We start from the raw sequence: 13,561 nt of genomic DNA on the forward strand, positions 1-13,561 counted from the left end.
AGTCTTCCATGACCATCACAACATATGACAATCTACAGCCTCCCCTAGCCATCGCAGCATATTAAAACTCACAGCCTTCACTAACAATTGCAGCACATTATACTCTGCAATCTTCCATAATCATTACAGCACATCACAAGCTGAAACCTCTTGTGGCCATTGTGGTGCATCAAAACCTGATGCTTTCCTAGCCATAACAGCAACCTGCAACCTTTTGTAGGCATCAGTCCTAGGACATTATATAACATGATTGCTTTCTGCAGTAATTAATTAATCAGGGAATCTTCAAATGTTATTCTGACATTAACCTTTAACCCATTAAATTGTGGAGTAAAAAGAAAAACTCAAACATAGATTTTTCACCTTCTTTAGCTTGGACTTGGGGCATTAAAAAAATACATACTGGAGGCGGTGAAAAATGTTAGGGTTAATTTAAATATATGGGTTTCCATTGTTTCAATATTTAGTGACAACATTGTACTAATACAAGTTACAGTGAAAGATGCTTAAAAACTTAAGCATCTTACAATAAGGTATGTATTATGTATGTGTAAAGGTATGTTAAAATCAACCAAATGGAAATTACGTTATATTGATTCAGAGATCAAGAGTTATATTTAACGTTTACATGTTTTTAGAATAAATATATATATATATATATATATATATATACATATATTCCTGTTGTACTCGTAAATTTATTTTGACATGCCTATATTTTAAATGACTAATACATGGATTGTTTGTTATACATGTCCGATGATTTTTTTGACTAATTTTCATTTACCGTGTTTTAGTATACTGTATGTATAGTAAAAATAGGTTAACTGTACCAATCGAGATACACTTTCTAATACATCTTAATGTTTTGGTATAAGCAGTTACAGTACATTCTAAAACACCTCATTACAATAAAATTATAATCATATAACATTTGTTAACCTCAATTTACTCTATATGATATGAGGTTGAGTGATAGAGAGGGCTTTACAGCCCTAACTCCGCCTCTTTAATAAAGACATTTTTCATTTCATTTTCAATTGGATCAATTGCAATTACAAATAAATAAAGTTTTACAAATTGCATTTCTTGTATGTTTTTCAAAAAAAATTATGGATTTACCTTTACTACATGCAATGATGTTATGAGAAATTTAATTTATAGCAAATGTATTGACAGCTCCGGTTTATTATTCACCTACATTTGATAGACTTAGAATGGAAGTTCGCTCGTCAAACATTGAATGCAATCAAAAATTCTATTTCACATTCTGAAATATACTGATGAGTATGAATTGCAAAAAGGCTCATTTTCATCCCAATAAAAACATATTTTCCTCACTTATTTCCATACATCCCATTCAATATGAACAGAAGGAATGTTAATTCAAACTAACTAATAAATTCATATACAGATTTCAATGAGTAATTACAAGGAAGGAGTAAATCACACGACGTGTCATAACAGGCTCCGCTAAGGTTGTGTGCTACATTTAACATCTATAGCTCGTTATAGATGTCCTGTGGACAGATAGACTGATCGATGATCAGAAAAGAAGAAGTTGGCATAAAACTGACGCATCATAGAACTCATTCTTGTAGAAATTAAGTTTCATGAGACATTTAGAAACCACACATGAAATATTTCTCGCCATCAAGTCACATGATACAGTTAGGATTTCTTTCATTAAATTGAGTTTCATATCGAAGTTTAAATCATTTAAATTTACTTACCGGGTCACAATAAAATAATGTTGTATGTATAAGGATAGTTAGGCTACATGTGTTAATAAGCCACATGTTTGAATCTCTTATGGGGAGTATTGAGTTTATAAAAATTTATTTATTCTGCTATCTGCCAAATTCCAAGGATGATATGCACCATCATCGACTCAGGTTCCTCATATATAAATTAAGTTTCATGATCAATTTCAAGTCTAAAATCCAGCTTGTTTTCGAGATATTGACAGATAAACAGACAAATGAAATTTTTCCAGCCTGAATGAAATTTTTATAGGCTTCACCAAAGCTAAGCCAACTAGTTTGATATAGTTTCCTGGCACAATTGTACATTAATTGAGTTAATTAATACATTATTTTATAGTACCTATAAAAATTGTTTACCAAAAAGGTTATTAGTATTAAACACTGTACTGAACAACAGCCACAGTTAAATGATTAGATACAGTTGCCTACAAAAATAAATAGGTATATAAATAAATTTTATAGCATAAATTGGGCAAACATATTTTTCAACCATTTCTATTTTTAGCTACCAGGCACATTTCTATTTGAAATTGGCATTACATTAACAAGTCTAATAACTACATGAATTATCTATCAGCCTAACATAATAAATATATCACCTTCCTTAAACGGTTCCATTAAGTATGCTCAAATACAAGAATAAGCCATTAAATTGGCAAAACATTATTTTTATACAATATCAATGTTACACTACAATTAATTATTTTTGAAGCTAATGAGACAAGTATTAAATAATGTTATAGTTATAGTAACAACTGAAAATTTAGAAACATTTGTTTTCTACAAAAATATTTTTTTCATATTGACATACTTGTTTTATTTTTGTAGACAAATTAATTCGCTATGAAAAACGTTTGATTCAATTCAAGACTTTAAAATTTGTTTGCCAATCTGTATCCCAATCCAAATACCAGTGACCAACATCACAACATTTCCTAAACTACAAAACATATTTGCATGGAATGTACTTCCTACGAAACGATTTTAAAAATTTTATAGCCTAACCAAGGAAATTCATGAAAAAACCATGGTACTTTTAATCATAATTTTTAACACATTGAGAATTTTACTATTAAAAACATTCAAAGTATCACCAGGGTCCTACATGAGTTCTATAATAGATAAGTTCAATATGAGTTTTTTGCTTGTTTTCATAGTGAATGACAACTCTTAAAAAACCGCTATATTATTCATATGAACCCAACACTCTTCTTAAATACTGGATAGCGAAGCTTGAAATACAGATTGAAAATTGAAAACGTTTGCTTACAATGATGAATGTAATGGTAGTGGATAGCATCCATATTTGAACCCATGACATTACGGGCCTGGTGTAGTGTTAGGGTAGAGTTAGGGTGCTAAAACAATGACTTATTCTAATGACTATCACAAAATTTAGTAATTTTTCGGAACATGTTGACACCAATGTAAAGGTTCCTGCCACTAGCTTATGCCTAAAGCTAAAATGTATCACTTTTTCCTTTGTGAAGGACCCATGCAATGAAGCACTCTTAAATCTACAAAAATAGCGTACTATGGAACTATTTGGAAGTCGTCTCAGGTATAGCAGGAATAGCAGCATGGGGAGGCCCAACTCAATTTAATCTATTGAAAGTCCTCAAAATTCAGAAGAAAGCAATACGTTTAATGGACAAGCTAGGACATAGAGAAAGTTGCAGAGCTACTTTCAAATAATTGAATATGCTGATAGTGACTTCTCCATATATTCTGGAAAAGATATTATACTGCTTATCGAGAAACCTTCCTCGAAATGGTGATCACCACAAGCATAATACAAGACATGGTCAAGACTTCCCACTACCTCCTCACAGAACAGCTGTATTTGAGAAAAAACCAAGCTATGCCGGGAAGAAACTCTTTAATGCTTTGCCAGAAAAAAATCAAGACAACCACATGAAAATGAAGACAGCAATAAAGAACCATCTACACAGTGGAAAAATTTCACTTGTGGAGACAAACACCTTACCCAAGACCAACATGAACTTTTATATTTTATAACTACATACATTCTCTTTAATTGATGCTACTTGTAATCTTAAAGATTATCAATACAGAATTTCTGATTTCTAGTACGTACGCAACAGACCTCTAGTTCAATATAATCACGGAAATCCATTAGCCTAATTTAAATACATTATTTTATGGTTTAGCCTAATCATTTTTATAGAAGATACTTATAGTTAAATTAATTGCTTTTATTTTATTTATACACCTAAACAATACCAAATCAGTATATTGATAATGTAGACCAATTTTTCAGTTTGTGAAATGATCACAGAACTAGTCCGTGATGAGCGCTTCACGGGTTAAAAATTCTTTTTAAAACAGTAAAGAGTGTTGCGTTATCTATCGGCCAGACCAAAACACAAATCATTGACTTGTGAATTTTTGGGTATAGATACAAATCATTCACAAAAGTTTTGAAGACAGAAGGCCAGAGGATTTTCTCTAAGTTCTTTTAATATTAAAATACTCAAATGTTTGATCTTAAAGCACAGCACTATGATGACCAATTTTTTAGTCTGTTATATCATCACAGATCTACACAAATCTAATACTTCACGGATTCAAAATCTTTTTAAAACAGTAGAGAGTGTTGCATTATCTATCGGTTAGTTCTAGACACCAATCATTCATTTGTGGAGTTTCAAAAATGCTTGGGAATAGATAACAATCATTCATAAAATTTGTGAAGACAGAAGGCTAGAGGCTTTCATCCAAGTTGATTTATTTTTAAGGACTCAAATGTTTGATCTAAAAAAAGCACTGTGATGACCTTTATTTGAAAGTACTCGTACATAACATTGTTACAATATTGTGATGAATAGTTTTAAAATTATCATATGCAACTAATTCTCTATGTAGCATCCTAATATTCATGCAATAACCATATCACAGGGAAAAAGTGTATTTCTGTACTTTTAATGACATGCATTTAGGCACTACTACAGCCAAGCAAAGCTCCTCATCTGTGTAAATAAATATGTGTGTAATTATACAGTTTTTTCAACCACCAATATAATGAACCAGTACTTGAATATTTGTACAAACTCAACATAATTCTTGTTCTTTAAAGCTTCATTCATATGAAGAGAAAATCCTTTTTTTTCTTTCAAACTGACTTAAAAAATATTTTTTGTCAGTAGCTCATAATCAATGCCACTCTTAACGAGCCCAGAGAAGTATCTAATTAACAATATATTTTAGATTCCACTTCCAATACAGTGTTTGTTTGTTCTCTTAATACTTTAAATATCAGTTTTAAATCTAATTTAAAATCCAAAGACTACATCGATTAAGCTGACTGTGACAGAAATTTAATTATGGTGTATAAAAAGGTTGAACATGCTGCAAAGGCTGTAAAGTTTGTTGTACTTACTCTACTTAAATCCTAGCAAAACCCCAAAGATAAAACCACATTAATACTTTTAAAATGTAACCAATAATGCTTTCATGACAATAAATAACTAGTCATAGTTCATGGCTTGATTACGAATTTCATTTTACCTGTACATAATCACTTATAAGGTTTTCTTGTGAACTTTAAATAAAACAAGGCTGATATTCCGATATCAGGCTATTTTCAACTTTTACAATTGATTTTAGTGGTTCGCACCAGACGGATAAATGATGTATAAACGTTTTGTAATTACCCAATTTTTATAATTTTCTTAACTTCTTCTTTAGATCTTGGTGAAACGATCCAGTTTTCCCTGGTGGTGGAGGGGGGGGGCTGTTCCAAGAAGAATATTGGGTCATGTCATTGGTGACCCATAGTAGCATTGACTGGCAGGGGTGTAGATCAAAATATATAATTTTTTTTATTTTGCTGGGATATACATGTATCTTTCTAGATAATTATTGGCAGGGGCACCGACCTTCAAAAAAATTGCAGAGGGGGCATACCGGAGGTATTGCCCCGGAAATTTTAAAAATTTTAGGTGAAAAATAGTGAGTTTTAAAGTTTTTTTAAGCATTTTAAGTAATATGATCAACATTAGAACCCCGAAAACTTGACTCTCGATAATTCGAAACTCTGGGAAACTTGACAACTGACACTGGCTTTGAAAACAGAAACAACACATAAACACACATGGTATTTTCGAAACTGAAAAGCTAATTTAATTTACAGTAATAATTATGCTTATATATTGTTACATAGCTACGAAGACTGAAATTATATTTAAATAAATCCTAAACTATCATTAAAAGAATAAAATGTAAAATATTGATGTAGCACAGTAATAGCACTTGATTGATAGGTGAAATAGTTCATTTAATCTTACTTTGAATAAAGCTCAGGGTTCATTAAATAAAAACAATATCTCAAAGTTAATGCTTTAATACAGTTAATAAAGTTAACATAGCATGCCTAATATTTTCAGTCAAAAAATATGTAAATAGTAGGTTTTAATTGGTTCTTACACCTTACAAATATTTAAGTATTTGAAAATAACTAATAGAGTACTATAGTAATATAGAAATACAGTACTAAACTAGTACTAATATTTGGGAACTGAAAATTTAACATTCTGCATTTATTTAATCCTCTATTTTATAAAGATTATTAATATTGCACTAAATACCAATATTAGGGCTAGAGTGCCTTTAGAAAGGTGCAAATGTTGACCGCCTGACTGGATCAGGGGTGCCCAGAAGGGGGGGGCATGGCGCAATTTGCGCCATCAAAATTTTTTGGGGGGGCATGGATTTTTTTTATGTTTAACATTTTAAACCATGACGATAACCAGAGAAATGAGAATTATACTCAACAGTTAAGTTAAAAGTACTGATTAATCATTTAACCATATCATCAAGATTCAAGATCGAAATTGCCATAGGTAAATATTATTCCGCCCTTTAAAACTAACTCCAGGATCTCCGTGTAAATCCATAAGAGAAATATTTTATTTGTTTAGGGCGATTAGGTTGGCAGTGGCTCAACTGGCAACACTGTCTTGTCTGCCGTCTGCTGTCTGTCACAGTCACATCACAGCCGTTAGTGATGTACTGATGTGAATGTGAGTCGTGAGTTTGAGAGTACCTATTGCAACAGAACAAAACTGTCTCGTTTGAAGAAGCTCGGATACGGACGTTAATGAAGGTTGAATGTGCGTGTATTTGTTATGCGTATGGTATGTCTTATGTTATGTTGTAGATTTGTGATTTTTGTTCATAACTAAAACTAAAGATTGCCTAAGAGAGCAAAAACGTTGTACAAATTTAAATGCCTAGAAGTGATGTGCAACACGATCCATCGCAAAGACAAATGGTTGGATCACTGTAAGAAGAAACATAGTTACAAGTTTAAGAACAATTTAAAAAATCAATTATAAAGTGGTTGAAATAAAAGTCGACAACGGCCCAATGGCAAAAATACGTTCCAGACCCAAGCCCAAGCCAATCTACATCCCTGGATGACATCCCTCATACTTTGACGAGTAGGCCTACCCAAGACCAAGATGAAGATGTTTTTGAGCCAACATCAGAAAGTTTCCAAGATAAATCTACCAGCGAGATCGAGGACTGATGCAATTACTCTACCACTACTAGAAGTCACAGACTCTGAACTAGAAACACAAAGGTAGGCCTAACTTTGTAATAAGTAACTAATGTAAACCTAAGGGGCAAAAAACGGTTTTTACTTAGTCAAAATTTTAATATGTCTAGGCCTAGGCGCAGGGCGCAGGCTGTTATATTGTTTTATAGAGGCAAACACGATTAACACGAATACTAAGCCTTTATGTATCCAACCTACCTAAAAACATAATATCTTGTAAAATGTATGGTATAGCCTAACTTACCCAAGCTCGTATTCTGAGGAGTCAAACCAAAGTCTGATTTGGTTCTACCGTTTTCTCTGTTATAGGTATTTTGGTACTGTTCAGCACTCTGTGGAGTTAGGTTAGGTTATAACATAGGCCTAATAGTTATGTACCCAAATAGTTTGACCCAAATACTGAATACAAATATAACCGTGTACAACATTCTTGACGTTCTTCACTGTCTGAATATTGTTGTAGTTCGCCAAAGTCCCGTTAGAGTTCAGAAGCTTCTTGGTTGTTTATCTATCGACGGGTAGAGCATAGAAATTGGCGTGCATAGAAGGGGTTAATTTTCTTCAGGCATATGTTAGAAGTTATAGGCAATAGGCCTACCATTTTTTGAGAATTTTAAAACCTATTAGCTTAGGGCTTAATAACTTCTCACAGACTAAACAAATTTTGTATATATTTGTAGATCAAACCAAGAACTGGAAGAAACAGGAACCTGACAATTTTGGAACAAGTGATGTAGATGAACCAGACTCGGATATTTCATCTAATGAAGATCACAGTGATCCAGCTTCATATGCTAACCTCAAGCTCTCTCCTGAAGACATAAATGTGGCTCTAAATTTGGAAAATCAAGACTTATCATCAATAGAATTTCCTTCAACGGGTGGAAGAAAATTTAATCCTCTGTGGAAAAATTGTATATTGCCCAATAACAGTGTGAAACCTAGGAAGTGGCTAGTGTACAGTAAAAAAAGGACGCTGTATTTTGTTTGCCTTGCACACTATTTGCACTTCCAACTGAACGGTCTGTATGGGGAACAACCGGCTACAGAGGGTGGACAGAGCATAGAGGAGAAAGAGATTTTTTTACTCCACGAGACTTCCAAAAATCATATATCTGCAGAGGTTGCCAGAATTCAATGGATCTCACAAAAGAGAATAGATTCGAGCCTTGCTCAACAATGTAACAGAGCAGTTTGACCAAAACCGAGAAGTCCTGTCAGTTGTCCATTGATTGTTGTAGTTACTTGAGTGAGGAAATGATTGCCTTTCGCAAAAACGATGTTTTAGAAGGAAAGCTGTTAGGGTTATTTAGACTTATAGGAAAATATAGCCCAGATGCGAGAGTTTACCTTGAAAAAAAATTGATAGAGCAAGGGCTGAGAATGTAAGACTGGGATCTAATTTCTTGAGTACAGGAATATTTTTGATCTTATCAATACAATGAGTGACGTGGTAGTTAATAAAATTGTAACAAGTGTGAATTTAAACCAATATTTATTCGATTATACTAGATTCTACCCAGGATGTGAGTAAAAAAAGAATGTACCACTATCATAGTTCGCTACATTGAGCACATGGATGATACACAACAAACTACAATATCAAAACGTAAAACCAAAAGAGCGCTTGGTCAAGGTTTTTACAAGTGGGGATACATCCGGGGAAATGTTGTTTAGAGAGCTAAAGAAATGCTTAACAGCCCTAAACCTTGATCCCAAAGGTATAGTGGGCCAGAGTATGTACGGTGCAGGGAACATGAGAGGGCAGTTCAAAGGTCTCAAATCACTAGTCACAAAAGAAAACCCTAAAGCTTTTTATGTATGGTGCTGCTCTCACAGGTTCGCCCTTGTTGTAGAACGTCCCTTGATATATGCTGTCAAATGAGGAATTTGTTTTCATTCTTGGAAGATTTGTATGTTTTCATGTCAGGCCACAGGAGACACCACCTTTTGCTCGAAAATCTAGAAAAGGGGGAAAAAAGAAGCAAGAGACGCTTAAAAAGAGTACAGACTACTCGTTGGTCGAGTAAAACTGACGCCCTTCAAACCATTGTGAGTTGTTTTGAAACAATAAGAGATACATTGCAAGATTTGTCGACTGACAAGAATTCTGACAACAACACCAAAGCCAAAGCAATAGGCCTCCTAAAGCAAATGACAGATTTTGAAAATATAAGCACAATATACATAGCATCTTCTTTGTTCAAAATATTGTCTCCCATAACAATTTGTTTTTCAGTCACCTACCATTGATTACAGTATAGTCCCAAAAGTTATTAAAGAAACACAGGAAAAACTGGCGTTTCATGCGCCAAGATTCGGCGTGGGAAAAGATTGAAAGTGGCATTACTTCCTTTGCTGAAGAACACAACATTTCTTTACCCACCAGACAACGAATCAGAAAAAGGAAAAGATTCATGGACGAGTTGGCAATTGAGGAATGCATAGAAGACCCTATTAAGAAAGTAAAGGTTGATATTTATTTCAACGTTCTAGACTCTCTCTACAACCAGCTAAATTGGGAACAGATTTTCCAGAAAGTTCTCTGGCTATGGTGTCGCAGATGGGATATTTTTCTCATGATGGAATTTTGAAGATGGTAGATGATAAGAAAAAAGGCCTAAAATGTAATCCATCTTCAATTGAGAATCTTTGTGAATACTACAATCTAGACAAGGAATTAATTGTAGATGAACTAGACATCTTCATTGATGTTTACCAAAGCTACTCACTTGGACATAGATATTTCTGATGTCATGTCTGAGAAGAAGAAATCAGAGAGAACCAGTACTGCTAACCCCGAGGATAGTTTAAGTTCTGACCATGATGAAGATGAAGAACAGGAGGACGTTACAGTGACTGACAAGTTCAAGAAAAAGAAAAATGTTGACGACTGGGTGAAAAGAGGATTTATTTTTCCATACAGGTGCCTATTGAATCTATCAAGATTCCCTCATCTCAGTATACTTTATAGGATACTGTTGTATCTGCCAGTCACAAGTTGTTCTGCTGAGAGAACTATGAGTCGGTTGAAGATAGTTAAGAATCGTCTAAGAAGCACCATGGGGGATAGTTGGCTTTCAAGCTTGCTCATTCTTTCTTGCGAGAAAGAAATTCTAAAACAGATCTCAAATGAAGAAATCATCAACAGGTTTGCACTTTCAAGTGTGCAAAGAAAAAAACTTCTTTTGTCAAAAATTTAAGAAAAGTATAAAATGAAGCCAATTTCAACCTTTCAAATTTTACACCCTATTTACCACACAGTAATCAAGTAACTATTGTAATGTTTTATTACTTTTTTTCTTTTTGTAAAAGTTGTTATTGTTATTGGTATTAGTAGATAGAATTTACAAAATGTACTTGTTCAGATGATATCTTTATTCCAAAAATAAAACCATTTAATGATACATTTTGTTAGATTTTTTTTATTTACTCTTGTAATGTAAAAGTAAATACAACCTACAACACAACATCAGTAACAACCTGTTCCAATTTATAATAATTTAGAATACCTAAACTTGCCAACATTATATATTAATTTACAGCTATGTTTATTCCATTCACATTGTAAAAACTCTGGTTATTGTTAAACATGATGCCTCCACCATAATAGAAACAAAATTAAATTAATACATTTATTAAACTCTTTAATACATGCCGTTTTATGAAATAAAATTTACAACACTATTTGGATTCTAATATGTTGTACTATTTGGATTGTATTGTATGATCAGCTGTAAATTGTATCTCGTTGTTTTCATGACAGCAACATACTAGACTAGTGACTATAATTTGCTATTGGAACTACAGTATAATTACTTATAAATAAAAGTGTTTAAAATGACATATACATTGAAGATTGAAGTGCTATTATTTCATTGCCTTAACCTTTGATAACCTTAACCTTCAGTTCTTCAATCCTTTTTTGGTTTTTTGGCTGGAATCTAACTTTTTATAAACGTTCCAAAATTGTATGAATGTTTACCAAAGTTGCTATGCAATATTCTTTTGCAATAAAGAATTATCAATGATATTATTATTCAACTTTTTATAAGTAACCTTAACATTTAAAAAGGCAAAGCCTCCCTTACTGACCTTTTAATATCCTATTAAAAATATTTGTCATGTAGCTATTCCTGATGTAATCTAGTACTTTGATAAACATATAAATATTAAAAAACTATAATAATTGTTTACTGCTTTTTAGTCCTCCCGTACAAAGAACGGGTGCACTGCTAGTGTCAAAAATTATATCAAAATTCAAAAAGATACTTTATTTCTATTCTAAAAAAGATAATAAACAGTGGTATATATTTTTTACAATAATGAAAACAGAAAGAATTCCTCACAAGACCAAAGGTAAATGATGTCCTTTGGAAGATAAGAATGTAAGATGTGAATTTATTGTCATACACTGACTAATGTTAAAAACTAAAGGGTTGGGTATTGGGGTACTTTGGGGGGGCATTACACTTGGATTGGGGGGGGCATGCGCCATTGCCCTTGGGGGGGGCTGGGCACCCCTGGACTGGATGACTGAATATGAAGTCGTTGATGACTGGTTGAATATCCAACCCATCCAAAACATCTCAGTGCGCATGAAGATCAGCCAAGTTGTTCAATCGCTTCTGTCCCATTGTTGACAAATTGGCGCTAAATGACCGTTCTGCTATTTCTGTCGTGATTGAAACTACTTGGAGAAGCTTAATGCACTTCACTACTTCACATACAAAGATAAACGTAGTTGGGTTGTATAGATCCCCCAGAGGCTGCAACGATACATTTTTTAGAAACTTGAATCAGTTTTGTCCTTTTCCCAACCAAAATCCAAGTATTTCATTATAATTGGCGACTTCAATACCAATGTCTTTGACCACACCAACCCCATGACCCAGCAGCTTCGAGACGTGTTGAATTCATTCTGATTGGAGTGGGCTGTGAACTTGTCCACTAGAGTGACTGCTACATCGAGCACAGCTGTTGACAATGTCATCACAAACATTTCATCTGCTGTGGTCTCTGTATTGGACACCGCCATCGCTGACCATTTTGCTCAGGAGGTGAGGCCGGAACCCGAGCACCAAACGGTTTCTACATCCCAGAAATTTTTATCGTCTCTGTCAGTCTATTACAAAGGAATCCTGGACTTTCTTAAACAATTTTAAATCCCCAAATGAGGCATTAAACGAATTCAGTTATTGTATAACCACACATCTTGATGCCACTTGCCCATTCAAAATGTTCAAGGAAGAAATACAATTTTTTTTAATCAATGGATTACCCAGGGAATTCTCAAATGAAGAGAAAAAAGTTAAATTTTACTAATCCATATTTAAGGTATCTCAAGATGAGCAGTTTAAAATTTGTTGAAAAACTAAAGACAATTTACAAGAAAGTTATAAAGCCTATGACAATGAAAGTAGACTGAAGAGAGCAGAAAACATATCCAAGGTAGCATGGGACATTATTAACTTGAATTTAAAACCAGATTTTTCAAAATTTTCAAAACCAATAAAAACCTGTCTTTGAGGGGCAGTCGGTCTAGTTTGGAACCTATAAGGGGGCCGGTATTGTCCATGGTGCTTTCTGCTGCTAGCGAAAATAGGTGGTGGGGGTGATACGGGGATTCAACACAAAAAAATCATACGAGGGCTGTTCAGAAAGTAACCTCCGGTCGATTGAAAAAAATACACCAAGTTAAGTAAAAATATTTTAATATATACATCTTACAACTACATCTTTGCACTATTTTTCGACATAGTCTCCATCACGATTGAGGCACTTATCGTATCTCTTCACAAGCTTTGAAATTCCTTCTGCATAAAAATCACCCGCCTGTGCCTTGAGCCAGCCTGTGACCGCATCTTTGAGCTCTTCGTCGTCATCAAACCGCTGGGGACCCGAGCCATTTCTTCATATGCATGAAGAGGTGATAGTCGCTTGGCGCCAGATCTGGGCTGTAAGGTGGATGGTTGAAAAACGTCCCACTTGAAGGACTTAAGAAGGGCTGTTGTTCTGCAAGCAGAGTGAGGACGGGCGTTATCGTGCAAAAAAACGATACCGGAAGTCAGCATACCACGGCGTTTGTTCTGTATAGCCCATCGTAATGTTTTTTAGTGTTTCACAGTACACGTCTTGATTAATGGTCGTCCCACGTTCCATGAATTCAACCAACAACACCCCTTTGGCATCCCAAAACACCGTTGCCATCAGT

At 34.0% G+C, this 13,561-nt stretch overlaps 1 protein-coding gene across 1 annotated transcript in view; it reads right to left on the bottom strand.

The window, feature by feature from the left end:
* LOC124368887 overlaps window positions 1–13,561 on the bottom strand; it is a 105,028-nt gene that overhangs the window by 16,766 nt on the left and 74,701 nt on the right. The gene's annotated exons all lie outside the window — the stretch shown is intronic.

The sequence above is a fragment of the Homalodisca vitripennis genome, chromosome X, assembly GCF_021130785.1.
Source record: "Homalodisca vitripennis isolate AUS2020 chromosome X, UT_GWSS_2.1, whole genome shotgun sequence".
NCBI classification, from domain to species: domain Eukaryota; kingdom Metazoa; phylum Arthropoda; class Insecta; order Hemiptera; family Cicadellidae; genus Homalodisca; species Homalodisca vitripennis.